The sequence below is a fragment of the Mus musculus genome, chromosome 3 (genome assembly GCF_000001635.26).
Source record: "Mus musculus strain C57BL/6J chromosome 3, GRCm38.p6 C57BL/6J".
Classification (NCBI taxonomy): Eukaryota; Metazoa; Chordata; class Mammalia; order Rodentia; family Muridae; genus Mus; species Mus musculus.
This window is the reverse complement of record NC_000069.6, coordinates 85,427,064-85,453,712: the sequence shown is the minus strand read 5'-3', so window position 1 is coordinate 85,453,712 and position 26,649 is coordinate 85,427,064. Positions and strand designations below refer to the sequence as shown.

The 26,649-nt window shown below is 45.7% G+C and overlaps 1 long non-coding RNA gene across 3 annotated transcripts in view; it reads left to right on the top strand.

Annotated features, from left to right (window-relative positions):
• Gm31419 overlaps positions 1-26,441 on the top strand; it is a 64,528-nt gene extending 38,087 nt beyond the window's left edge. For 2 of the 3 annotated variants that reach the window (XR_001783866.1, XR_867405.1), the window contains exons 4-6: positions 22,364-22,433; positions 23,394-23,483; positions 24,388-26,441. This is a non-coding gene — a long non-coding RNA (predicted gene, 31419). Of the gene's footprint in view, positions 1-12,137; positions 13,727-22,363; positions 22,434-23,393; positions 23,484-24,387 lie in introns of those variants that run through there. The other variant, XR_001783867.2, reaches the window with a different exon arrangement.
• The last annotated feature ends 208 nt before the right edge of the window (positions 26,442-26,649 follow it).

The window sequence follows — 26,649 nt, the reverse complement described above, 5'->3', positions numbered from 1 at the left end:
CCAGTGTCATTTTGGAAGAAAGAAACTCAACAGAGAAAATGCCTCTATCAGATTGGCCTGTGGTGCATTTTCTTGATTGATGATTGAAGATTGATGAAGGAGGTCCCAGCTCAATATGGGCAGAGCCAAGCCTGGGCTGGTGGTTCTGGGTGCTGTAAAAGTATGCAGAACCAGCCACGAGGTGCGAACCAGTAAGCAGCAACCCCACAGCTTCTGTTTCAGTCTGTCTCCAGGTCTTAGTCTTGAGATCTCGTCCTGACAGCCTTTGGTGCAGAAGTAGTAGTGAACCGAACATTTTCCTCCTCAAGTTGCTTTTGGTCACTGTTGTGGATGGGCCTGGTTTGGTTCTTGTGAACCAATCCCCTAACGAATAAAGGAGCCAATCACTGGACAAGTAGGAGGAACTTCCAGGTTGGACAGAGGAAGAGAAGAAGCAGGAGGGAGTTAGGTCCTTTTAGACAGGGATAGCGTGAGGATAAGATGTAATTACAAGTGTCTCCGTTTCAATGGTGGATCTGTCAGGATTCTCCACTGGAGGATTTAGATTTAACAAGCTTACAAGATTAGGATTTTAGTTTTGCGCCCAGCGATTGAGTTATCATCATTTCTGAACTAAGTTTGTGTTTTCCTTCATGTGGCAGCTTGTCTGGGTTCAAGAGAGAAAGGTACGACAGCGTGGGTTTGCCCGATGTGCACCACAAAGGCCATGCGTGATTTGAAGCCTGGGGCTGGAGTGGTAATGACCCACTAGTGGGAACTTATCGAGCTGGATGGAGAGACTGTGGAGCTCTGAGTCAGAGTCTCCAGAAGATAAAACAGGTCGGCCATTGCCCACCAGTGCATGGCCGGTCAGGCTGCTGGGGCAGAGAGTTGCCGGCTAAGTGCAGGACGTGCCAGTTCTTTTTTTTTTTTTTTAAATAGTTCCTGCAACAGATCACAACACTTTATTACAGCAGTAGGAACCCTAAGATGCTGCCTGAATAGCCCACATTTACAGGAAGCCATCTTTGTGCCTACACTGACTCCGCTGAGAATTACTTTCGGAAGGTCATCAGGATCTCATTAAATATTTAGTAATTTAAAGCCCTGATATGGGGCTGTCGCTCAGTTGGTAGAGTGCTTGCCTACTGGGCATGAAGTCCTGGGTTAGATGCCCTAGTGCTGCCTAAACTGAGTGTGGTGGTGTATGCCTGTAGTCACAGCACTTGAGAGGCACAGGCAAGGCATTCAGAAGTTCAAAGCAATCTTCAGCTACACCGTGAGTTCAAGTCCAGCCTGGGCTACATGAGAGCTTGTCTTGGAAAAAACAAAGTCTAGGTATAAGCGCTGCCTTTTCCTATAACCTCTTCAGGGTGCTAATGAGATGGATATTAGCCATGAAGACACTGACACTAATGTTTAATTTTTGGTTTATTTATTTTGGATTCTTCCAGATGACAGTGGTTGGTTTACCTTTAGTAGTGAGGGATGACTGTTGGTATTTGTGACACAATGAGAAAGACAGTTACCTCCAATGAGCTCTCAAGGGAGACTCAAGAGCCTTCAGCTTCAGCAACTCTATCCTGGAACTTACCTTGTCCTGCTTCATGATAGCTCACTAAGTCTATTCCAGTCTTTACAATTTGATAAGCTTGGCTCTACTTAGCACATGGTCCTTAGCAGGTCAGCCTTGAAGACAGGGACCTGGTCTTGTCACTTGTTCTGTGGTGGGTTCATAGAATGCTTTCAGGAGTTTTAACCAGAGATAGGAAAACTGGCCTGTCTGGTACAAGTGATCAAAGCAAACAGACTGCAGAGACTATGGGGATTGCTCTGGTCTACCACAGAAAGTCATTAGCTCAGTTCTGCCTCTAGCTTTGTATACCGAAATGCCTTCGTTTCTTCGCCTCCTGGTGGAAGACTGTGTGGCTTCCACTCACTTTGCCTTAAGGAGCTCTGAAATAATTAGGTAAGAAGACAGAAAAGCAGCAGGTGTTCCTTAATGGCAGCTTGGCCAAGGCATTAGGAATCCGGCACACAATCCCAATCAATTCCATGCAAGAAACACTATTATCACTCAGCTACAAGGCTGCTGTCTAGAAAACAAGCTGCTGTTTCTATTGTGTTATAGCTGAACCTGTGATGTTCTTCCTGCTGGGAGGAGCCTGGGTGGTTGGGAATTACTTTGTCAAGCTGGCTCTTTGGGGGATGGGAGAGAAAACAGCTTCAAGCTTTTTCCACTGCGAATACCATAAAATCCACCTTGAAAAGCCATGCAAGAGTTACAACAGAGATACCGTGCCTGGGAATTGGCTCCAGCTTGCTTGAAAGAAAATGAAGAAAAGAAGAAGGTGTCTATCCTGGGATAAAGAAGAGAGGAAACATCATTCAGGAGAGGAAATTCCTGCAGATATCACCCTGGGAGATGCAGCAGCTTGGAATCGACCCAGAGAGAGTGGGTGATAAGCATCCACTACTAAGATCCCCTGCTCCCCGGGCCAGACAAGAAGGTAGTGATGGAGAAAGTGCTTGGAGAACACAGTGCGATCCTGGCTGCTGGACATGGGCCAAAGCTAGGGGCTGTCATGAGTCTAGTTGCTTCAAGGCAGCAAGAATCAGGTACCCTGGGGTCAACCTGCGTGTGGTGGAAAGGATTGGAGTAGCATCATGGATGTCATCAGACTTTGGACTTACAGTGCTAGCAAAGTGAGGACAGAGATGAAACCAAGGGCCTCCAAGGTGCTCCACCCTGAGACAGGTCTTGCTATATAGCTAAGGCTGGCTCGGAACCGGAGATTTTCCTGCCTCTGCCTCCTGAGTACATGGATTATAAGAAGGGCCACCATGTCTTGGTTACTTAAGGAAAGGACTGACTAGGTCTTCTTGCTTAGAAAAGAGAGCTAACAATAGATTGTCCCCAGGAAGAGGAGGAGGGTGGCACAGGCAAAATTCATATCAGAATAACTAGATGTCTAGAGCACTTTGGAGACCTGGGTCAAGCTCCTTGGAGTGGGACACCCTGTCACAACTGTGAATGTGACTATTGCCACCAGTTCAAGGGAACTCAAATGAAGCAGGAACTTCCAGGAGAGTGGCTGTCTTGGAAGAGGTTTTCTCTTCTGGCTTTTGTTACTCACTTTCCAAGCATCTGTGGCCCTAACAATACGGACACCTCCACGAGCCAGATACTGTGCAGGAACAGGCATCTAGTCCAGACTACCAAGTGCCAACCCAAGAGGATGCTGGGTACTATCTGTCAGGTTCCTGGAGTTTCTCAGAAACTCTCTATTCAGAAGCCTGGGTTCTTAATAGGCAAGGGGCCTGTTACTAAAAGTTCCTTTTTACTGAAAAGGGCACAGGGAAAAGAAAAAAAAAAAAACCAGTAAAGCTGAGTCCAGCTCTTAAAGAAGGTTGATAAAACTGACAAAAAAAATAATAAAGAAGTAGTTTATAGTGGCTCTCAAAAGACCAGGGCTTTTCTTTCTCCCCCTTTAAAGGCAGAATTAATTAATCCGCGCAGGCTTGAGCTCTGAAGGCAACGTTAGTTCTGACTCTAGGGGTGCAGTTAAGTCCTCTGGACCCTGGGTAAGCTTTCATTAAGGCAACACTATTTAAAACGGCGAATTAGAATCCTCCTCAGACAGAATAGGGCACCAGGAACAGGAAAGCAAAGTGAACTGACAAGCTGTCCAAATCAGGGAATCTTGATGACAGAGGTGCCATCTCGATGCTGCTGCCTCTATGACGAGGGTATGGAAGCCACCAGGGTGTTTCCAGGGCCTGCTTCCTCCTTCCTATGCTCAGCCCAAGGCTACTTAACGTCCAGAAAGCAGTGGGGTCGCAGCAGAGGGGTTTCTCCTGCCTGGCCCCATGCTCTTTCCATCCCGACATGGACCACTTCAGAAGCTCTCAGGTTTTATGTCTTTTAGAACTGACTGTCTCAGGACTGAGGCGTTCTTAGCAGGGCTTCATTTTCTTCCCTTGGGGCTGAATTCACTGGGATCTCCAGGCAAGGCTCTTGTCCAATTTGACAGATTTCCTGGAAGGGAGTCACAGTTTTCTGAGCATTTGACTGGAATCTGGGTTGCTTGCTGCCTTGCCCATCTCCCGTTGGGATGCATAGGAGAACTCGGTGCCCTGTTTTGACCAGCATTGATACCTGCTGGTTTCATTGGAGGTGACCTCTGACCTCTTTTGGTTTCCCCCTTCTTTGCTTGCCCAGGCCTGCCTGGCTTCCTCTTTCTCATCCTGCTGGTAAGATTCTAGCTTGCCTCTGACATGGACTGCTCAGCTTGGGAGCAATGGGGGAAGCCCTGGGAACGTATGTGAAAGGGAACTCACACTGTGAAAGCATTAGGGAGACTGTGACCTGCACATGCAGATGGAGGGGAGCTTAGGATCGAACTCATTCAGTAATTAATTCAATTAAAAATGTATCAAGGGTTGATTGCACACGGAGCATGGTTATATGTGCTAGGCTTACAGCATTAAACATAATACTGCTTAATTTTATGAAAGTTATGACAGAGCACAGAGAATAGACTTGCCTGGCATGCATAAAGCCCTGGTGTGATCCCCCACACTCATAAAACAAAACAGTAAAATGGGAAAAATAAGAATTCCATGGAGAGAGAGCGAGCAGGAAAGTGGAGAGTCAAGATGGGGCAAACATCATGATTTTTCGGTACAGTGAAGGAACACATCAACAAGGAGGTGATAGTGACAGTCTTGGGATGTTAAGAAACAAATCTGCCCATCTGTGGATTTGGTGGATAGTATTTGAGGTGTAGGAGTGTCCAGCACAAAAGCCCTGGGGTAGAAAGATGTCTGGTGTGTGCTTGGCAGCCAATGGGAAGAATGGAGAAAACAAGGGAGGCTATGAGTGGGGAGGGAGGAGTGGGGAGGTGAGGAGCAGGGAGGTGAGGAGTGGGGACGGAGGAGTGGGGAGGTGAGGAGTGGGGAGGTGAGGAGTGGGGAGTAGGGAAGTGGGGAGGTGGGCAAGTAGGGAGTGAGGAGGTGGGGAGTGGAGCTACTCGGACTCTGTCTGTGGGAGGAAATGAAGTAGGCACGTCTCTATTTGTCCAGACTTCCATAACAAAATACCATAGATTGGGGGTGGGGTGGGGTGTAAATGGCAGACACTTATTTATCCACGCTTTGAAGTCTGATGTCTTTGAAGATCAAGGTGCTGGCATGGGCTGGTCCTGTTGATGGCCTTCTACTGGCCTGTGGCCAGTCATCTTCTACCTGTGTCATCTCCTCCTCTTACAAGGATGCTAACCCCTGTCATGAGAGTCTGCTTAGGACATCACTGACTGCAGTCACTTTCCAGAGACCTCATTCCCTACCCCCACTGCACTGAGGGGCTGAGCTGCAGTTTGCTAATGTTGGATTGAAAACATTCACTCTGCAGCAGGGAGCTACTGAAGAGATTTAAACACTGAAACCATTAATCCAACGCATTTTACCTTTTGCTAAGCCTACAGTGACTCCCGGCATCTCTGCGTTTCCAGAGGCCACCCTAGACTCTTTCTTGGGAACTTTTGGGGATATGAACATGGGTTTTACTTGAGAAAATTCAGAGGAAAAGGAGCTGGAGAAATGGCTCAGTAAAGTGCTTGTATGTAAGGAGGGCCTGAGCTGTCCCCAGAACTCACTTAAAAACTAGGTGTGATGACATGCACCTGTAATCCTGGCACCAAGAAGGTAAAGTGGGTGGGTCCTTGTGCTCACCAGCCAGCCATCCTCATCTAACTGTTGAGCCCCAGACCACTGAGGGAGCCTGTCTCAAAAACACAAGGTGAGCATCTGAGTAACAACATGAAAGATTGTCCTCTGGCTTCAACACAAGGGTTCACAGAAAAATTTCTGTGCATGAGCTTGCAATACACATGCACACACACATGCACACACAGGCACACTGAATACACACTCACATACACATATGCACACATATGCATGCACACACATGCATACATATGTACCCACATACAAGAATACACAACTGCATACATGTGCATAAATATGTACATATATACATACCTACACACAGGCACACACAGACACACTGAATACACACTCACATACACACATGCACACATGTGCATAAATATGCACACATATACACACAGGCACACTGAACACATACATACACAAACACACAAATTTGCATACAGAAATGCACACACACACACACCGAGAAACAAACAAACTTGGACTCCTGTCCCTGTGCTGCTTGGTGGCTTATGCAAATCTTTGTTGTTTTTCCAGCAGAGGAGACAGTGATCTTCTGCTTCTGAAGTTCATTGACAGCAGCTTTGATGCTTTCCTGTGCTTGTACTTAGCTTAGCTGGCCTTAAGAAGCAGTGGGAAGCTGCCTGGCTACTGCTCTGACTGTAGATGAGGCCAGAAGGCTGCAGCTTTAGACAGTCTAATCGCAAACTAGGCCTGGCTCCATTGAGGAGCCTGGCATCCGAGATCAAGGATAAGCCTTGCTTCCATCCGACCTTTGCTATAGTAAGCAGGGCAGGGATAATGTTCTATGAGTTCAGAAGCAACAACAAACACTACCTTGCTTTATAAGCCACACAGCTATTCTTTCCAGCCGTGTCTTTTGAGTTTAGGAAAGTGACCATCCTCAGCTGAGGTTGCGTTTCAGTGGGTAGAGGTCTTGCCTCACATAAACGAAGCCCTGGCTTTCGTCTTTAACATTGCAGAACCCAGATGTGGTGGCACACATTTCTAATTCCAGTGCTTAGTACGTAGAGGCAGGAGGACTGGAAGTTCATCTTACTTTACCTGGAGAGTTTGAGACCAGCCTGAGATATTTGAGAACTATCGCAAAACAAAACAAAAAAACCAAACCCAGCAAGAACAAAGTGCCCACCTTCAGTGTCCAGCTAGCTCTGCAAAAAACCCTCACCAGGGCTGCATTAGCCTATTGTTTTAAAGTAGAAGGGACTATTTTCCAGAAGAAGCTACACTGATGGTTTGGATGGGTATTGAAGAGGCAGATCACAGAGCCACTCAGACACAGCAGGGCAGACACTGCCCTCCCTTCACTCGGACCGTCTGCATGCCATCCCAGACCATCCTTGCTAAGATGGAAAATGAACACAGGATTTCTGGGCCAGCCTCTGCGGCATGTGCTCTCGAGGAGTCATCATCAGCTCTGAGCTTGCTCCAGCTCACCTTATGAATAGTTCCCAGTCTTGGCTTGCAAGGGCACAGAGAACAGCATGCTGCAAGACCACAGGCTTAGGATTCTCTGGAAAATGTGGCTATTTTTAGGATCCATGTGGCAAAGATGGTTGTCTGTTTACCATCCATACTCACTGAGAGACCCCCAATTGTGCCTCAGGAAGCCATCAGCTTGGCTAGAACTACATTGCCCTGCAGGACCGGTAAGTGGGTTGAGGCTGGCTGGGAGCTTCCAGGATGAATTTTATTGCCTGTGGCATGCAAAATCTTTTTCTTTTCTGTCCTCCATCCTTTCTCCTGTCTTCTGATTTGCATGAAATAGCTGGAGCGGAAGCAGTTCTTTTGTGACCATGAGTGCATGCTTTTTATAATGTAACAAAACCGTCCTGGTCCTCTGGGTCTCAAATCTGGGGACAACATATCTTCATTTAACACATATCTATTGTCTTTGTGTTCTGTGCACCAGTTGTGTATATATACACACATAATATTGAACAAATTTTTGACATGCTAGAACATACATTTTACAGATGTAATAGTAAACACACAAGCTTTGATCTCGTAGTCTCTAGGGCTGCAATAGATGAGAGAGGAGTGCAGTATATTCACTCAGACCTGCCCCCCCCCCCCAAGCTGGACTTGGCTGGACTCTGAGGAGCGGTACAGTCAGTGATGGGTCAATCAGGTCTGGCCCATACCAAGCTCCCCACTTGGTCTCTGGATGGATCTGACCTTGGTAATGGCCTGGCAACCAGAGGCTGTAGATGACCACAAAGATTCATTTCTGGACATACCAGGAAAGCTGCACACATGGACTCTGGGAGCTGTAACAACATGCATAAAACCAAAGTCTATCATGGAGCAGGGAGCTGGGCATACACTTCTGCCCTTAGTTATGGAACAACTGGGAGTTGGTAGCTTCTGGGATGTGAAGGGTCCATTTTTCCTAAGAATGTAGTGTCTGGTAAATCAGCCATTTTCCCCCAGTGGACCACACATTGGAAGCTCAAATTGAAGGGTTTTAAGCAAAAAGGGCACAATGTAGAGTGGATATGGGAAGGGGCATGGGTGGATCAGAACAACCAAGAGCTATGGCAATTTGTTGGGGTCATTCTGTCCAACAACGAAAAGAGGGAGAGGGAGGGGAGGGGAGGGGAGGGGAGGGGAGGGGAGGGGAGGGGAGGGGAGGGGAGGGGAGGGGAGGGGAGGGGAGGGGAGAGGAGAGGAGAGGAGAGGAGAGGAGAGGAGAGGAGAGGAGAGGAGAGGAGAGGAGAGGAGAGAAGAGAAGAGAAATCTATTTCTGGCATTGGGATTTTTGTTTGTTAGCCTGTATATCTAGTAGAAACTTTGTTGCCTTGTTAAAGGGTAACTGTTTTAACTCACCCTCTCCCTCTCCTCCTTCCACTCCCTCCCTCTCTCCCTCCCCAACTTCTCACCTTCCTCTTCCTCATCCCCCCAGAGAAAGAGAGAAAGAGAGAGAGAGAGACAGACAGACAGACAGACACACACGCACACACACACACACACACACACACACACACAGAGAGAGAGAGAGAGAGAGAGAGAGAGAGAGTGTTGAAAGGTATTTAGGTATCTTTCTTAGAAGGCAAAAGTGGCAATGGGAGTTAAGGTGAGGATACTGGTCACCACAGCATCTCCTGATGCTGAAGGCTGGGAATTAAAGTCTCTGGATGGATAAGAGGCTCAGTACAGGAGTTTCCAAGACAGAGGCATTCCCAGCTATGTACTGCTGCCTGCCACTCAAGTTGTTGATGAAGAGAACTCAGACTCTAGGTAGGCACCTTGGGAAGAGTGTTACTTGCAGGGAAGAAAGGTTCCCTGGAGGGCTGCTATGCTCCCCTGCACTGTTTCATTAGCAAACTAACCTCAGAAGGACCAGCCACTGACCCTGGAGGAGACATGAGTAGATGGGACAAGAGAGATGGCTTAGTTAGCCTGATGGTCAGGAGGAAGAAGAGCTGGCCAGTCTCCATGTTATTTCATCCCAGGATGGTCCTGGATGTAGATAGACTCTGTGCACACTGATGGACTTTGCATAGGGTGTGGTGATAGACAGAAGGATGTCACACTAGCAAGAGCCATATACTGGAGAGGCTCCAAGCCATGGGAGTTTCTGCAAATGCCACAGCCAGCAAAGTAAATGATCTGGATGAAATAAGATGAAAATCCTGTTCAACATGACCTAGTGATCCAAGATTCAAGACAGGTTCAAGATTCTAGCCTCTGACACCTATTTTACTTTTCAGACGTATTTAAGTACAGTACAGTTTTGGGGAAAAGTTTCCTAGTAACAATTATCTCAATCCCATGTGCACATTAAAGCTTAATGCATGACTACATTGAAACACTTTTGCAAAGTACATGTGACCTTTTCCGTAAAGATGGGTTCTATAGCTTAAGGGCCTAGGGGAGGATCAGGTAGAGGTCACCAAGCTACAAAGTACATGTGACATCTCCCCTAAGGATGGGTTTAATTGCCTGAGAAATAGTGCTTAAGATAAAGGTCTAAGAAAGAAGAATCTGAGATAAACATAAAAGTCTGCGGTATTCGGGTGTGACCTGGCCCTACAGAGAGCACAGATCACCAGGCTATTAACCATATCCAATTCCAGCCTTATGAGTGGAAAAAAGGATGTATCCCTTCTGTTGAAGAGACAACACATGTCTAACATTCCTGGTTTCTCTAGACCTTGTGCCCTCTATAGCAACCTAGTGGGTTACTAGAAAATGTGGTAATATATTGCAAAGAACCCAATGTCAAGACAACCTGTTGTCTATTTATTCCCAAGGGTAACTTTTCCCTTCCTGGAGGAAGCAATAGATTTATTAGAAGCACAGTGTCCCTTAGTCTTTCTTGTTTACTGTACTTTGTATGAAATAGCTGGAGCTCTGGCAGCTGTTTTGTGAGAAAGAGGATGAAGATCCTCCTACATTAACAATGGCAGATCAACAAGGTAGAAGGACCTCGAGTCACTGGCAGCAGTGTGGAGCCACTGCAATATCTCTGACTTCACACTACCCCCGCCTCATGACACATGACTCTGGTTTTCTGATAATTTGATTCTTAATGAAACATACCAGTCATATTCAAAACCTGCTTTCACCTACCCATACTGGGCTCATGGGCAATAAGCCAGCCGAGCAGCTAGTGACTTCCAGAAGGGTTACCCTTCTCCTTTGGCATCATTACGAGAGTGGAGTTTCTCCCCCCTTGTTCCTATCACAACACCAAAGAGCAAGGGGAAATGAGAAAATTGACCTCACCCATGACCTTATGAACCCTAGGCCACTAAGGACCAAAGCTCAGCCCATGAGCCCATGCATGGATAAGGCTGGAGCCCATCCTTCGAACCAGAAACTATCACTTTTGGCATCTGAAGTAACTGCCAAGTGTTGGCACTAGATTGACATACTGTTTGGAGAGAAACTCCTGGGTGGAAAGGCAGCTTCCACTTAGTAGAGCTGGAGATGGTTTAGATAAACTGAGAGTGTCTCGATGCTGTACTGCAGAAAGTGACGTCATCTCAATGAACCATCCGCAAAGCCATCTGCTAACTGTAGAGCTTCTCCATGCTTGCTACATCTCCAGGATCTCACAAGTACCCAGGAGGCAGAGTGAAATGCATAACAAGTTACTGTTTGGAGAATAAACCTGGGCAAACTAGAATTTTGCCTTGTGTCAATATGAGGAACTCCTGAAGGACCTCAGGATTATCCGGAGGGAGTAGGAGCCCATGTTCTGAGAATAGCCTTGTGTAGATTTGCCTCTTAAACATGCGAACATTTCACCTACTAAATATGCTAAACTCAAATGTTAATGTCACAGAGCATTGAGTTTTCTTATAGAAAAGACATTTAGGTCACCGGATGCCTAAAATAGCCGACGCCAACTCTCCTCTTCATGAACTGCCAGTAATGAAATCAAGGGCTCCAGTGCATCTCCACAGCAAAGGTGCCTGGCCTGTGTGAGGCTCTGGGTCCCACCCCAGGACTGGCAACTAAGTAGCAAGAGACGAACAAAGACATCTATGAATTTGCATCCATGAATTTGTTAGGCAAATGCTTCTCAATTCATGAGGCAGTCTTGTTTCACAAGACCTGGAGGCTTCCATGAGCTGGGGCTTAGTGGTTGCACCAGGAACCAAATAAAGAACCGTCAGCTTTGGCTAGGGGAAGGAACACCAGTTTATGATGCTACTTGGACGAAACCGTAATTCGCATAATTTGTTACTGTCTAGAATTTATGACTATATTGGTATGTAACTTCACAAGCATTATACATCAATATATTTATACAATATATAATATACAAACATATTGGCATACAGTGTATTATTGTAAACACTGATGTATTGCCAGTATATTGATCTAGTAAATTAACAAGTATAACATAATAGTTTATTAATATGTATTTTATATTGATAAATATGAATTCATATTACATTAGTCAATAACGTGATAGATTAGATATTGCATCTTTGAATTGTATAACATGTTATATATACTAAAACACATAATAATACTTTCCTCACAGAACTCTAACGTTGTGAGAAAGCCAACTGCTCTGTTTCTTTAAGGCCAGTGTTAACAAACCATGGCTTGTGGGTCAAATCTGGGCAGTTGTGTGTGTGTGTGTGATCAGTAAGCTAACAGTGGTTTTTATATTTGTCACAGTTACATTTTAGACAGTTGTATAAATATCTTGCCTATTGGCCTCAAAGTCTAAAATATTTAATATTTGTGTCTTTTAGAAAACTCTTACCCACTCCAGATTTAAGACATGCTTTTTTTTTTCATTTTGCTCTAAAGTGTGTAGTTAAACTGGAAAGCGATCTGTCTCCTGATGGCAGTTCCCACTCTGTGGTGTGCCACTGGGACACACACACACACACACCACACCCCTTATTGCTCTGAGCTGCATTTTTCTATTGCGCTAGCCTCAAGACCCTGAAGCAACAAGACTTCCTTGGGACTGGTTCCAGCCTTCTAACATGGAGGAGCCTCGCCTGCATCACACACTAGATCATCAGCCCAGAAATGTGGCTCCTCACCATAGAAAAGGTGACAGCTGTCAGCTATCGCAGTGGGCTTCTGTGGTTTGAAAGAGACCTCGGTATTGTATGCTCATCTGAGTAATTGGAAGCCGGACTCGTCACATCTTTTTCAGCAATGACACTGGAACAGCATGGACCCATCCATCATCATGTTCTCCTTATGAAAATGGCTTCCAGTGGTCAGCTTCCAGTCATAACTAATTAGTCTTCCAACGTAGGAGCACTCAGAAGCAAAGCAACTCTGAGGGCTTCGACACCTTTCGCAGTGAAGTCGAGAGGTATCTGATCTCCTCTGCCTTTTAATTAAAGCCCTTTCATCTGTGCCAGAGCGTTCTTGTGGGGAGAGGCCCAGCTGGCTGGTTCTGCCCTCCTTTCTCAGTACTGGAGGAAGCTTAGCAACTGCAGAGAAGCGGGTGAAGCCTTGCAAGTTCTGGAACTCAGTCTGGTTGGCTGGTGGCCGCTCAAATGCAGATGGAGTTGAAGGGTTAGTGGTGCATGGGAGCACATGGATGGGGTGCAGTTAGTGGGTGGAAAAAGGAAACCAAGCGTTCCATTCCGTAGCTGGATGCTGTGGGTCCTCACTTGAGCTTGGGCTCAGCTTTGCCTTTGGGCTTCGTCAGTCTGAATACTGAATCTGTGGCTGTGTTACTCTTGCCCAGGATGCTCGCATGTCTCGGGACTGGGTAGGAAGAAAACACTAGACACCTCTGCTAGGCAGGGTTTCTGTTCTCAGCAGGGTAGTCCAGGCTATGCACATGGCAGAGACAGGGGTCTCAAAGAGAGAAGATTGATATGTGTGTATTTATGTGTGTGGGTGTGCATGTTTATGCTCATGTGTGCATCTTCTGTGGAGACCAAAGACTAGCCTCAAGTGTTGTTCCTTAAGAGCTATTATTCATTCATTCATTCATTCATTCATTCATTTATTTTTGAGGCAAGGTCTTTCACTAGCTTAGGGCTTAACAATTTGGCCAAGCACCAGGGATCTTCTGGTCTCTGTCTCCTTATCATAGGATTGCAAATACCACCATGGCTGACTTTTATTTATTTGTTTATTTTTGCATGGGTCAGGTCTTCCTGCCTAAGCACTTAACTGGTTGGGCTAGTCATAGCCCCAAGCAAAGACTTTTAAAACCTAGGGTTACTACTGGTGGGTTAGGTCCATTGGCTCAAAGAGCTCACTGGGCAGCTGCAGATCTGGAAGATGGGAACACGGACTCTGCCTCTTGATGGTAGGAGCTTCAGTGTCACACGGCAGGGGCCTGGCTGCAGGACGAGGAAGAACATGTCCCATGTTCCACAGTCTGCCACCAAGACGTAAAGGAGCACATGTTCTGTAGACACCTGTGCCAGGGCAGCTGAGGCGGGAAGAGTTGTGACTATGCTGTGGGACTGATTAGAGACCCTGTGACCTCCATCAGAGCAGAGAGACGGTCGGTGCGACTGCTTGTCCCTGGACTTCTTTTCAGCCATCAGAGGGTCAGTGTTGGGGGAGGGAGGGAGGGAGGGAGGGAACAGAGGCTGCATGAGAATCTGTGTAATGTAGACAGGAAAGAGAGTGCTTTCCAACGACAGGAGAAACTGAGTGGGGGAAAAAGCTTACTTTTTTTTTTTTTTTTTTTTTGATAAACCTGCAGGAAAGACGTCTTTGTAACCAATGGGCAGTACAGTTTGCTGTGTCCATGGACTTAGGAGGCAGAGGAATATGACTTCTTCTTCTTCTTCTTCTTCTTCTTCTTCTTCTTCTTCTTCTTCTTCTTCTTCTTCTTCTTCTTCTTCTTCTTCTTCCTCCTCCTCTTCCTCCTCCTCTTCCTCCTCCTCCTCTTCCTCCTTCTCCTCTTCCTCCTCCTCCTCCTCCTCCTCCTCCTCCTCCTCCTCTTCTTCTTCTTCTTCTTCTTCTTCTTCTTCTTCTTCTTCTTCTTCTTCTTCTTCTGCTGCTGCTTCTTCTGCTTCTTCTTCTTCTCCTTCTCCTTTCTCCTTCTCCTCCTCCTCCTCCTCCTCCTCCTCCTTCTTCTTCTTCTGCTGCTGCTACTGCTGCTTCTTCTTCTGCTTCTTCTTCTTCTCCTTCTCCTCCTCTTCCTCCTTCTCCTCCTCCTCCTCTTCCTCGTCCTCGTCCTCCTCCTCCTCGTCCTCCTCCTCCTCGTCCTCCTCGTCCTCCTCGTCCTCGTCCTCCTCCTCCTCCTCCTCCTCCTCCTCCTCCTCCTCCTCCTCCTCCTCCTCCTTCTTCTTCTTCTTCTTCTTCTTCTTCTTCTTCTTCTTCTTCTTCTTCTTCTTCTTCTTCTCCAGAACATCACATGCTTATTTTAGATGTAACAGCAACATTAGAATTGACAAGTTTAATTCTTAACTGCACCAAGTAAATGAACATGACTTCTAATTGTATAACTCCATCCTAACTGTGTGACTTTAAGCAAATCACCTATCTGAGGCCCAGTCCCTCTCTTTGTGGTGTTGGGAATTGACGACAGGGTCTCATGCAGACTATACAGGTAAGTGTCCAGCTACTGAGCTGCCTCCCCAGCCTAAGGCTTCATCTTTGTATCTGTAAAATAAGGGCAACAACATCTAAGAGGGTTCAGGGATTATTAAAGGCAACGGAACAGTCTTGACCATTCTGGAACAGCCCACAGTTCAGCCTTTGTAGTCTTGGCCATACTGCTGAACAATCCTGGTATGTATGTATGTATGTATGTATGTATGTATGTTTATGCATGCATGTATGTATCTGCAGTAATATTCAAGACTAAAGATCAAACATAGAACCTCATGCATGCTAAGCAAGCAGTTCCCTGCTGGGCTGTACACCAAATCCTCTTTTTATTCTCTATTCTGAGAGATGTCTCCATTAAGTTGCTGAGGCTGGCTTTGAACTTACTCTGTTTTCCATGCAAACCTTGAGCTTGCGATCCCCCAGCCTTAGCCTCTTGAGTAGCTGGGAGGTCAGGCCTGTGTTACTGGGCCCGCTCCCCTTGGCACTGTGGACCATTCTGGTTTCTATGTCTCATATACACTAAGTAGACCCTGCCTGCCTCTTCATGCACTCTCTCCTCCTTCCCTTCCCTGTCCGCCCGTTCAGCCATCAGCCTCCCAGGCAGCCATCAAGCCATATGAAATGCAGCCCCTTGCTGTTCTCATTCCATTTCCCACTGACTGCAGAGCTGGGACTCTCACCTGCTGCTTTGAGAAGCGCTGTAGCTTCTTGTCTTTTGCTGCCCGAAAGCTCTTGATGCCTTAACACTTGCAGGCATTGTTGCAAAGTTAAATCTTCAAAACCATTCCCTTGGTAATAAGCCTCAGCAGAAGCCAATTGTGGCGGCAATGCCCTTAACCCTAGAACTTGGACTGCACGTTAATTCTCAGGCTCACCTCAGCTACACTGTGAGATCTTGCCTCAAACCAAACCAAACCAAACCAAACCAAACCAAACCAAACCAAACCAAAAACAATCAAGAAAAGCATCAACCCCTCCGCAGTGCCACACAACTCGACAGGTGACATCCCAACCCTGAGCCTTGCTTTAACAAAGGTTTGTACCACCCAATTATTAGACTTACTTTCTAAGACTCCATGCAAAGCCATTTTGTCTTAAATTTTTGTGTATCAATCTTTTGTTCCCGGTTAGAATAAGTGTCCAGTACAGAGACCGAGTATTAGTTTGGAATCATCCTGAATTAGTTTTTTAATAATTCTAAGTAATTGCTGACTACTTACTGCTGTGACAAAGTGAAGGGAGGGAAGGAGGAAGGGAGGGAGGGAGAGGGAAAGAGGAAGGGAAGGAGGGAAGGAAGGAAGGAAGGGAGGAAGGAAAGAAGGGAGGGAGGGAGGGTAGGTTAATTTTGGCTCGCTGTTTGTCAGTACAATGTACCAGATGGGAAGGGAGTGGAGACAGGGGCATGAAGCAGCTGCTCACACTGACTGCAGTCAGGAAGAAGACTCACGGAATACTGTTGTCAGCTGACCCCCTTTCTACCCTCTCTCCTTTTCTCAGTCTGGAGCCCTAGACCAGGTAACGGTGCCATGCTCACTCAGGGTGAGCACCTCCTCAGCCCCTCCCTGCAAACACCCTCATAGAAGTATGTCTCCTTGGTGATTCCAAAACTAGTCAAGCTCACTATGATGATTAACTATCACAGACCTGGATGAGCCTGGCCAGTACTCTCAGGTCGGCATGAAAACTCCTAGAAAGCCTGTCTGCCGGCACTTGGTCCTTCCCGTTCTAATAGCACTGACCCACCTGCTCTGCGCTCCTCTTCTGTTTCAGGCAGGTCTTCATGTCTGAGTGGGCCATGTAGCTAACTGACATGCATGCCACAGTTATTGCCCAGCCACCATCTGCCCTCAATACTCAGTGGGTACTTTTAGGCTTGGAGCATTTTTTTCTGTTCATTCTCTCCCACCCAGATGGAGCTCTGGATGCTAGTGTGTTCCTGGCTCTTCCTCGTGGCATTTGTCATCATGTGTTCTGATCGCCATTTTCCTTCCGGTGTTCTCCCACTGAGCTGAGAGCATCCAGTGCTCTGGATTGGTGTCTTCTTCATTAAAGTATTCCAGCATCTGGAATGGCACTAGAGACAGGCAGTATGTTTGGAAGAAAAAAACAAAAAAGGATTCATTGATTTTTCTGCCCGTGATGCTATTCCCCTTTAATCCTAACAGGCAGAAGCCAGAGGCAGGAAGATTCCAACATCATGGCCAGGACTACATACTACACACAACAGACACACAACATATGACACACTAAATACTACAAAGTGATACCTTGTCTTTAAAACAAAGAGTTGCTAACTATTCACCTGATTAAAATATTGGCACTATTCCTGGTGACATACTTTTGTTCCCTATTGTATTAAGTATAGTTACTTTGTTCTATCACTACTCTATCTCTGGCCATCAATAAATACTGGCCAAATTTTATGTGTCTGTGGTGCCCAGAGAAAACATGAGCTAACCTCGAAGAAGCCAAGTGAGGAGGAGATCTTCAGGTATCCGAGGAGAGCAACAGCCAATCTTCTTCACCCACGCTTCTCTCTTGAACCAAAAGCAACTAAAAAAACAGCAGCCCCACCCCCTTTTTGCCCTCTGTGGATTAAGCATTTCAAGAGCAGCCTGAGTACTGACTAAAAAGACTCAGGGTGAAACAAGAGCACATCCATAGCCATCTGCATGGATCAGGCCCGGGCCTGCCTGTCATTCCTCGCTTACCCAGCATCAATAACACTAAATGTTTGGACACGGAGCCCATCTACCAAATGTCAGGATAATATAACGCACATGCACATTACCAGCAGTGGGAAACAGCATCCTGAAAATTGTCTAACTCACTGAAAATGGGAAGGAAGACCCCTGTTTATCAGACAACTTCTCCCCTCTGTCACATCTCCCCCTAAAGCTGTTTGCTATTTGAGCCTGCTCTTGTCCTCTCCGAGAAGTCATATTGCAATCATCACACTCTGCTTAGCCGCCCATGATCATGTTCTCCAATGCAGATAAATTAGAGACAGGCTGTAAATTGGTCAGCAGCAGCAGCAGCCCAGATCTTGCAGTAACTCAGATGCATTCTAACCAAGCTTTCTGTTTCCCTTGCTTGTGCAGGAGCCCCCTCCGTGGAGTTAAATAAAGTGGAAATGAAGCGCAGCAGCTCACCCAATCAGACACAGAACAGACATTTGGCATTTTAAAAATGCCTTTTAAATGTCTAGATAGATGGTATATTACCCTGTAGCCTTTTCAAAATCTGTGCGACATGCCAGGAATGCTACTGTCTAAAAAGTCAGCCCTGGGAGCCCTCTGATTTGCCCTGGTAAGAAAGGCGGCAGCCCTGCCACCTCAGGAAGAAAAATGTTGTCACTAGCTTCAGGAAACAGATTTGCATGTGACCTCAGGACACGGAAGAGCTTGCAGCATGCTTTGTTCAAGATTTTCATCCAGTCAGTCAAGTTACACAGTGCAGCCTGCCCACTCAGGCAATATGCAAAGGAGACTCACCTCAGAGACTCACCGATTCCCTGACAGTTGAAAGGGCAAAGGGTCTTTAGAACAACACTAGAAACATGCACTGCCTGGAGGCAATGGTCAGGATCGTGTAAGCTCAGGAGACACTTTCATCTTGAGCCCAGTGACCAGAGACCGCACCTGAGTCTAGGCTCACTGCCATGCCGTGAATCAAACCAAGACATCCCAGGATGTATTCATTCATGTGTATTTGTGCCTTTTTTTTCATTGGATAAAATACATGACAGAGGCAACGTAAAATAAATTTTTATTTCAGCCCATGATTTCAACCTCTTGTGGCAGGGGAGCATAGACAGGGTCCATGAAAGCAAGGAGAGGGGTTGGGGTGACAAATAGCTGCTGCCCCTCACATCATGAAGCAAAGCAGATAGCAAGAGATGGCAAGGCAGAGCCAGAAGTGGCTGTCACCTTCAAAGACATTCCTCTAATAACCCATTTCTATCAGCAAGCCACACATCTCAAAGTTTCCATAACACCCTAACATTGTACGACCAGTTGGGGAGCAGAAAGTCGAACATATCAGGCATAAGATGGAGGAGTGTTTCAGACTTAAACCACAAAGTATGGCAAAAATCAGATGCCTGAAACAGGGGGACTTTATAAAGAAAAAAGATTAACTTAGCTCATAAGCATAGAGGCAGAGATTCCAAGTAGCATAGTGTATAGGCTCTGGTGAGGCCCCCACCCTACCTTCCATTTTAGCTGGATCCCCTAATGACAGATGACAGAAGTAGAAGTGTAACTGAGACAAAGGGACCACACTCTGAACCAGAAAACCAGGTTCCAACTCAAGAGTCAGGCTTAACCTTTTTCTAACAATCATCTTGAATTAGTCAAGGTCTATTTCAAGGGCATCTCAACTTCTTGATCTAGAATCTCTCTTCATCCTTGCCTCTTAAGATTCTATGATTTCCCAACACCATCTCCTTAGGGACAAAGCTCCAAACATTGATCTTTTTGTAGGAGGAGGGTGGCAAATAATATCCAAGGCAGAGCTTAAAGAGACCAAGCTAACCAAGAGAGTAGTCCTGCTTTAGTTGTGGCCGCAGACCCTAACTCCACAGGCAGTTGATCACAGGAGTGTCCTGTTTGGGCCTGTGATCTGGAAGCCGTGGTTTTGCTGTTCTTCCTCAGAGTTCACACCTGAGTTGTTCTTGTCATCACACTCCTGCAGACAAGGGGGCAATCTAGACCCCGTAAGCAATAGCAACGGTCAGAACAAAAGAGAATGCACCCCAATAGTTGAGCGAGCTGTCCCCTGGAGTGGCAGACACCAGGCTTCAGAAGCAGCCCTCAGTCTGCTTTCACCAGCTGGGAGAAGAAAGCAAGCCAAGATAGTGGGCCCATCTTTATCAGCACCCATGGCCTTGAGCAGAGATGAGAAAGCCAGATATGGAGAAACACCCAAGAAGCTCACCAAGAGGCCATACTCTTTAAGCCTCTGTCTCCTTGGTAAATGTGTCAGGAAGTTTTCTGCCTTCTCCCCCATCTGGCTCACAGAGCTTCTTGCCTTGTTTTCCTTGGGAAAGCTCTAGGCCTTCTCCTTCCCTCCATACTGTGGGTCTTCCCTCATCTTTCTGGTGATTTCTTATACCTCTGTTTGTCTTCTTAGGTTGCTCTGGGAATACTGGTATGAAGCTTCATCCATTTGGACTCATCTCTAATGCTCTTCTGTCCCTTGGTACCCAGTCATAGGCACCTATCCACCTGCAATGCAACCCAGCCTTTCCCAACTTGCTTTTACACCTAAGCCAGACTGGGCCATGGGGCAACTATAAGGGGAAGAGACCAAGGGCAACCTTCTTGTGTTTTGCTCCTTTGGCTTTTCAGAGTTCAGTAGTCAGATGTCAGTGCCAAGATGAAAAGGAATGGTGGTATTTATATTTATATAGAGTGTTGTAGTTCTAAAAAGATTTCTTTAAATCTATTCGTTCAAACTGAATCACTTGTGGTACTCAGTAAAGGTCATGTGGGAGGAATCACGAAGTTCCGTTGTTATAATGGCAGATGTCACCCTAAGAGCTGTCTTATTTTGGTCTAGCTAATGCTGATGCCCCTATTAATGTTATGAGTAAGATGCTAGTGAATCGTTCTGCCCATACAGCTGAACTTCTGTGCTGTTAGCCTAACGGATCATTTACTTGCTCCTGTGTGCTCTTCAGATTAAGCTTCCGCAATCCCCAGCAACCCCTATTCCAAAATGGTTTTCCTTGTGCTTTCTTTTCACTCTGCTTTACCTCCCACTCCCTTGTCTCCCTTTCCCTTTTCTTTGTCTGTTTTGCTCTTTGCTTCTTGTCTATCAGTGTTCATTTCCAATTGCATCCTCCCTTGTACCTTGGGGGCTGGGAGCCTGGAAACCAGAGTTCTAGACTCTTTGTTCCTTAGTGGGGGTTGGAAGGTAGAGAGTGGAGTATCTTTCCTTTCTGAAAGATAGACAGGCTGTAGTTAATGTGAGTTTTAGAGCACACTCACATCTCCCTGTCAGTCATAAGTTCAGGATAAAGAGGCCGCTGTGAAGGCAGCCGATGTTTTCTGCAGATTCCTCACCCCAGGGTGTTAGTAGCAACTTCATGATCTCTGGATCATGGCTGTAGAACCAGAAAGCTAGAGGCCACACCCTGAGTACAGTCCTTTGGTATAGCTAGTGTTTGTCTTACAACCCCATTCCTTCTCTGCTTATAATGAAACCTCTTTCTCCTGGGAATGCGTAGGGCAGTGGCTCTGCATCAGGAGTGTCACCAGCATCAGAGAACCCACCACCAATGTAAATCCCCAGGTCTCACTACAAACCCCCCCACTGACTTGAAAAACCTGGGGAAGAGCCAGGTAACTCTGAGGACCTGTCACAAACCACCATTGACAGACACACATCCTCAACATCACTTCTTTTTATGATTATAAAATACCAAATTTAATGTAGAAAACTTGGAGAGGTACCAAGATTTTAAAACTCCACAAAACCCCAGTGCTCAGAGTTAACTATCATTAACCCTTTGATGTTTTTTCTTTTTGACTTCTCTATGCATTCTCTATGTATAAGGTTATACATGAAATTATACATACAGCTCTCATAATTTTGTATCATGTTTTTAATAGTAAAGGTATTTATCTGCACCATCAAACACCTTAGTGCTTACCCAGCATCCCATGCCTGGAAGTCTTATAATCAACTGGCCATTCTTCTACTGAGGAATGTTGAGGTTGTTTCTAAAGTTTGGTATTATGTGTTAACGTTGAGTGGATGTTTGTGGTAGTTTGAATGAGATGTTGCCCACATTCTTGAGCATCTGAGTTCATGGTCCCAAGTTGATAGCACTGTTTGAGGAGGCTGAAAAGATGTGGTCTTGGTGGAGGAAGTATGTTACTTGGGGGGTGGGGTGGGCTTTGAGGTTTCAAAAGCCATGCACGATTTCGAGTACATTCTTTCTGTTCCCTACTTGTAGTTCAAGGTGTGAACTCTCAGCTGCTGCTCTAGCCACTGTGTGTGGGACTGGAAACCCCAGGCAAACCCTTCCTTCAGTCTATACATTGCCTTGCTTATGGTGTTTTATCATAGCAAAGCCATAACCAAGACAGTGTCCTTGTATACAATCTCACTAACTCCTGATTGTCTCGCAAGAGATGGATTAGGATACAGATGAGAAAAGAGACCTAGGCAGGGTAGTACTGAGTCCTCCTAGAACAAACTCCCGGAGTCTCCAAGAGACTCCGTGTGGGGGTAATGGAGACCTCATGGACATGATCAGTGAGATGGGTGTTAAGGTAAGACAAGGGACCTCAAGAAAGCTGCTGCTGTCGTCTCCATGACACCAAACATGCTGTTGTTTAGGGGATTGAAATATATGGTGTTAGAAAAACAGCCCTTCACAGTCCATTGTTTCTATCTTTCCCTGAAAGGTCTCTGCTCCCTCAATCTTGGTGTCTGTCCTCATGATCTTGTAGGCATTTCCATCTGGGCCACAGTAGCCAAGTCTTGTATAACTGGATTGGCTCTTGAGAGCAGAGAGTGGCTTATTATAAACCAAGGCCTGCTCCTTCGCATCTGCTTTCTTGCCTGTGTCCTTGCACGCCCACATCTCTGCTATGTACCAATGCAGGAAGGAGGCCTTGGCTACATTCAAGTGACATGCTGTTTGGACAAAAACAAACCCAGTGACAACTGTGATGGTGAGTCTTCGGTCTCTAGTGTGATCTATGATTGCGTTTGGTTCTATCCAGGCCCATCTGATGAATGGGACATAACCTTTGGCAATGGCGCAAAGTCTAGGAAATGAAACCTTCATGAGCATTAAATGATTATTCCAAAATATCCAAGATACAGAATAAGTCTTTAGTGGTAGATTAGTTGTGGTCTCTGGGGCCAGGAAGGATTAAAAAGAGTCATTGACTACATAATGTTTCCTCTCTCCACAGTTTGGAGACTCTTACAAACTGTATGAATTTGAGAAGGCCAAGTTCTTCCCCAAGCATCAGCTTCTCCATTTATTTTTATTTTAAAAAATCAACAACATAATCTCTGGGTTGAAGTGGGTTTGGCTTAATGCTGCTTGTGTTATAATGTTAATTTTGGTCCCCAAAACTGCTTTCATGAGTGTCTGCATGTAAGACACTGAGGGATCCTGCCCCCAGTTGGTTCCAATTGGTAAATAAAGATGTCAACAGCCAATGGTTTGACAGGGCAGAAGAAGGCAGGACTTTTATGATTCTGGGCTTGGAACATATAGGAGAGAGAGAAGGAGGCAGATTTGCTGCGACTTGGAGGCAGAGCCATCAGGTTTGGGAGCTATAGAAGAAAAATTATCCAAAATGTAGGTGGAAGGGGAAAGTGGGCCTATGGGAGAGCTGTCCAGAAGGTAACAGAGCAGCAAAGATAAAACATGGAATAAGAAGGTGTAAGATGATTAAGCCAGGAGTACTGGAGGGAAATATATGCTAGTTATAGGGAGGATTAGAAGTGCCTAGCCATTGAGATAGCCAAGACATATCAAAATTAACAGGTGTGTGTGTGTGTGTGTGTGTGTTTCAGTCGAGAATCCAGAGGGCTCTGGAGGGTGGCTGGAAGCATGACCCGCCGGGAGCCAAACGGTTTAACTAATTCACTGCTACACTGGTTTTCTTCTTTTGCAGTGGTTTTCTGTAGATCTAGTAAGACAGTGCACAAGCAAGCTCTTCCCTGTCTAAGAACAAGTATTTATCCTGAGTTTGCTGGCCACGTGGGTGAGTTTCTCCCTTTCCCCCCTCATCCTCTTTTCCAAAGGGAAGCTATGGCACCAATGAGAGCAGTTACGTTTCTAGCCAGCGTGCTCCTCTTTGTGAAATGATTTAGAGCCAAGTGTAACTAGTACATAAATTTATTATGACTTGGGTTCAAACCGGGAATGTGTTCGTGAGAAATGCTGCAGCCTCAGAGAAAAAAAACAGAGCCACCTTCTTCCTAACTCCTGACAGCTCAGGTGCCCTTAAAACAAATGAGACAGGGTTGCTTCCATACACCCGTGCAATGTTTTTTTATAAATCAGACAAATCTTGAGTCTCTGGTAACATCAGACCCGAGAATAACGTTCTGAATCCCTGGTGCATGAATCCTCTCTAGTATCTCCTGGTGTGCTCATGTGGCTGTCCCAGACCCTACAAACAAACAGGAAGCTGACCCTGGGACCAAGTTAATCAAAAAGTTTTTAATAGAGTGTTTGAAGGAGCACAGGCATGTGCCTGAAGTCATAAATAGAGGCCCAAATCATTTCTGAGTCTTGTTAGAGAATGCAGGGTGTGCTGTGGCTGCGAGATTATTTCCTGCCTAATTAATCTGCAGGTTGCTGCCCTGGACTATTCCTTTGGTGGCATATATCCCGTCTATGTGACCAGTTGTTAGAATCAATGGGTATGGACCGGTTTGTTTTCTCTTATTTATTTTTGGAAAGAGAAGGTGAGAAACAGGGTGTAGGGAGATATATTATAGTTGTATTCCAGATTGAAATAAATAAATATTCCTGAAGGTTTTAAGTGTTTGGAATACATAGAAGGTCTATTTTAGAGAGCCTATAGCTTTCATATTTGTGACAGGAATGTCGTGTATGCACTCCCATGCACGTGTGCATACCTATTTTTTCTCCTTTTGTAGCAACATCTACCCAGGCAGAGTTGATGGTGTGACGACTCCCCAACTGTGCAGTATGAAGGAAGTCAGTAAGTCATTAGCTGACAGTAGTCTTGGCAAGTATTAGTGCCCCTTGCTTAAGACAGCTTTTACCCTGCTTGCTGGAAAGTTGCCTCACCCCACTGAACAGGCCACAGGTAGACATTATGCTGCCACCTGTCAGAAGATTGCCATTATGAAAACTGCAGTCTAGAACAACTTCATGCAACTTCAGTGTGAAGACCAGTCTCTAGCCGTGTCTTCAACAAGCAGAGAGGGAGTCCCTGAAGAATGATGCTGTTTATTTGGGAATAAGCCAGAGACATCATCATGTGGAATACACCTGCCACTGTAGCTCTATTCGAAGTCAGAGCAAAGGAGAGTTGATCTGTGTTCACATTTTTATACCAAGTGAGCAGAACAACTGTATGCTTTCTTACAGCCAGTGATGGCACATCTGGCAAAACTGGGAAAACTGGCAAGAGCGCGTATGTCCAGGCCCTCGGGCACCTCAGTCAAGCTGAGGAGACATTGATCCAAATAATCCTCTGAGCATGTACACAGTGACAAATGGATAAGCACTTGGAAGCAAAACAATGAGGAGTCTGGGGGATTCTGAAACAAGACGATAAATGCATCTTTAACATTTAAACACTTTTTATAACAAGTTCCTTTTAACACTAAATGTCTAAAAGGACAGGAATTTCAGAGACTACTACTGTGGGCAGGACAAAAGTGTGTGATAACAGAGATGTCTGGAGAAGTGCTTTAACATCTGATTCTTAGGAACCCCCCTTGCCCACCAGACGGCATCTGGGTAGATCCACCCAATCTAGTGACTTCTAGTCCAGTTCCATCCCCTCTCCTCAAAGCTCTCCCAGGTCTATGGTCAGTCTCTGGAGATAAGAGTTCTGCCCTCTGTAGGGGCAGGTGTCCCAGGAACCCTTTAGAACTCACCCCATCCTACTCCTCACCTCTAGGTAGCTTGTTCACTCTGGGATTCAGTGAATTCTTCCTGCTCACTTTTGGGCCTCACTGTAGGGCTATCAAGTGTCCCCCAACCCTCTGTGTCTTTAGGGCTCTGTTTGTAGCCAGTAGCATTATTAGGAGGAAGTGGACATCATTCCTAGAAGAGATCATTCCTAGAAGGTTGAGCCCTAGAAGGATTGTGGGGCCCCAGTTGTTTCCTCTTTTGTTCTTATCAAGGCCATGAAGTGAAGAGTTTCTGCTACAGCACATACTCCAGGCACAGCATGCAAGACCACGTCCCCACAGACAGCCCCAAAGCAACAGGTCAGTCCAACTGTAGAATGAGACCTCCAGAATTATGAACCATGATAAACTTTTGTTTTTTTTATAAAGAGATTGACCTTAAGCATTTACTACAGTAATGGGAAGTAATATTCTTTCTAGATCCCAGAAATTTATCCCTATGTTCTATTTGAGGTGGGAACAGTCACATCCAAGAGAAGCCAACCACTGTGACTCTGGCTTCTGCCACACCTAACAGGGCCTTTCCAGCCTTTCCCAGTAGGCATATGACAAGGTAGGACATCGTCCCCTGAAGACTGGGGAGCTCATGTGGCAATGATTATAAAGATCTGGAATACTCTCATTTTGGTCAGAGAAGTATGTTTTTTTGCAGCAAGACAATGCAGTGGTTAATGTAAAAGATTCGTGTCTTGTTAAAGGGCCAAGAATAAGAAACCATGAGTGGTCGGCTGAGGATATGGGTAATCTATGCTAACCTTCCCATCCAAGCTAAGACTATCATGGAAGAGTGGGCACCAAGGATGTAGGAAGGTGAGGAGGAGAGCTGTGAAATACAGGCTTCTGGACATGACAGGCAGTGCTGGTCGAATATGATTGGATCAGGAACAGAAATGAAGACAGTTGGACTACTTTTACATAGTGTTGCTGCTATTCTGCAAAGAATGAATGAGCTATTACATATTATCAAAGTTGCTAGAATCAAACCAGAGCCAACAACTCAACAGAGGAATGGATACAAAAAAATGTGGTACATTTACACAATGGAGTACTACTCAGCTATTAAAAAGAATGAATTTATGAAATTCCTAGGCAAATGGATGGACCTGGAGGGCATCATCCTGAGTGAGGTAACACAATCACAAAAGAACTCAAATGATATGTACTCACTGATAAGTGGATATTAGCCCAGAAACTTAGTATACCCGAGATATAAGATACAATTTGCAAAACACATGAAACTGAAAAAGAACGAAG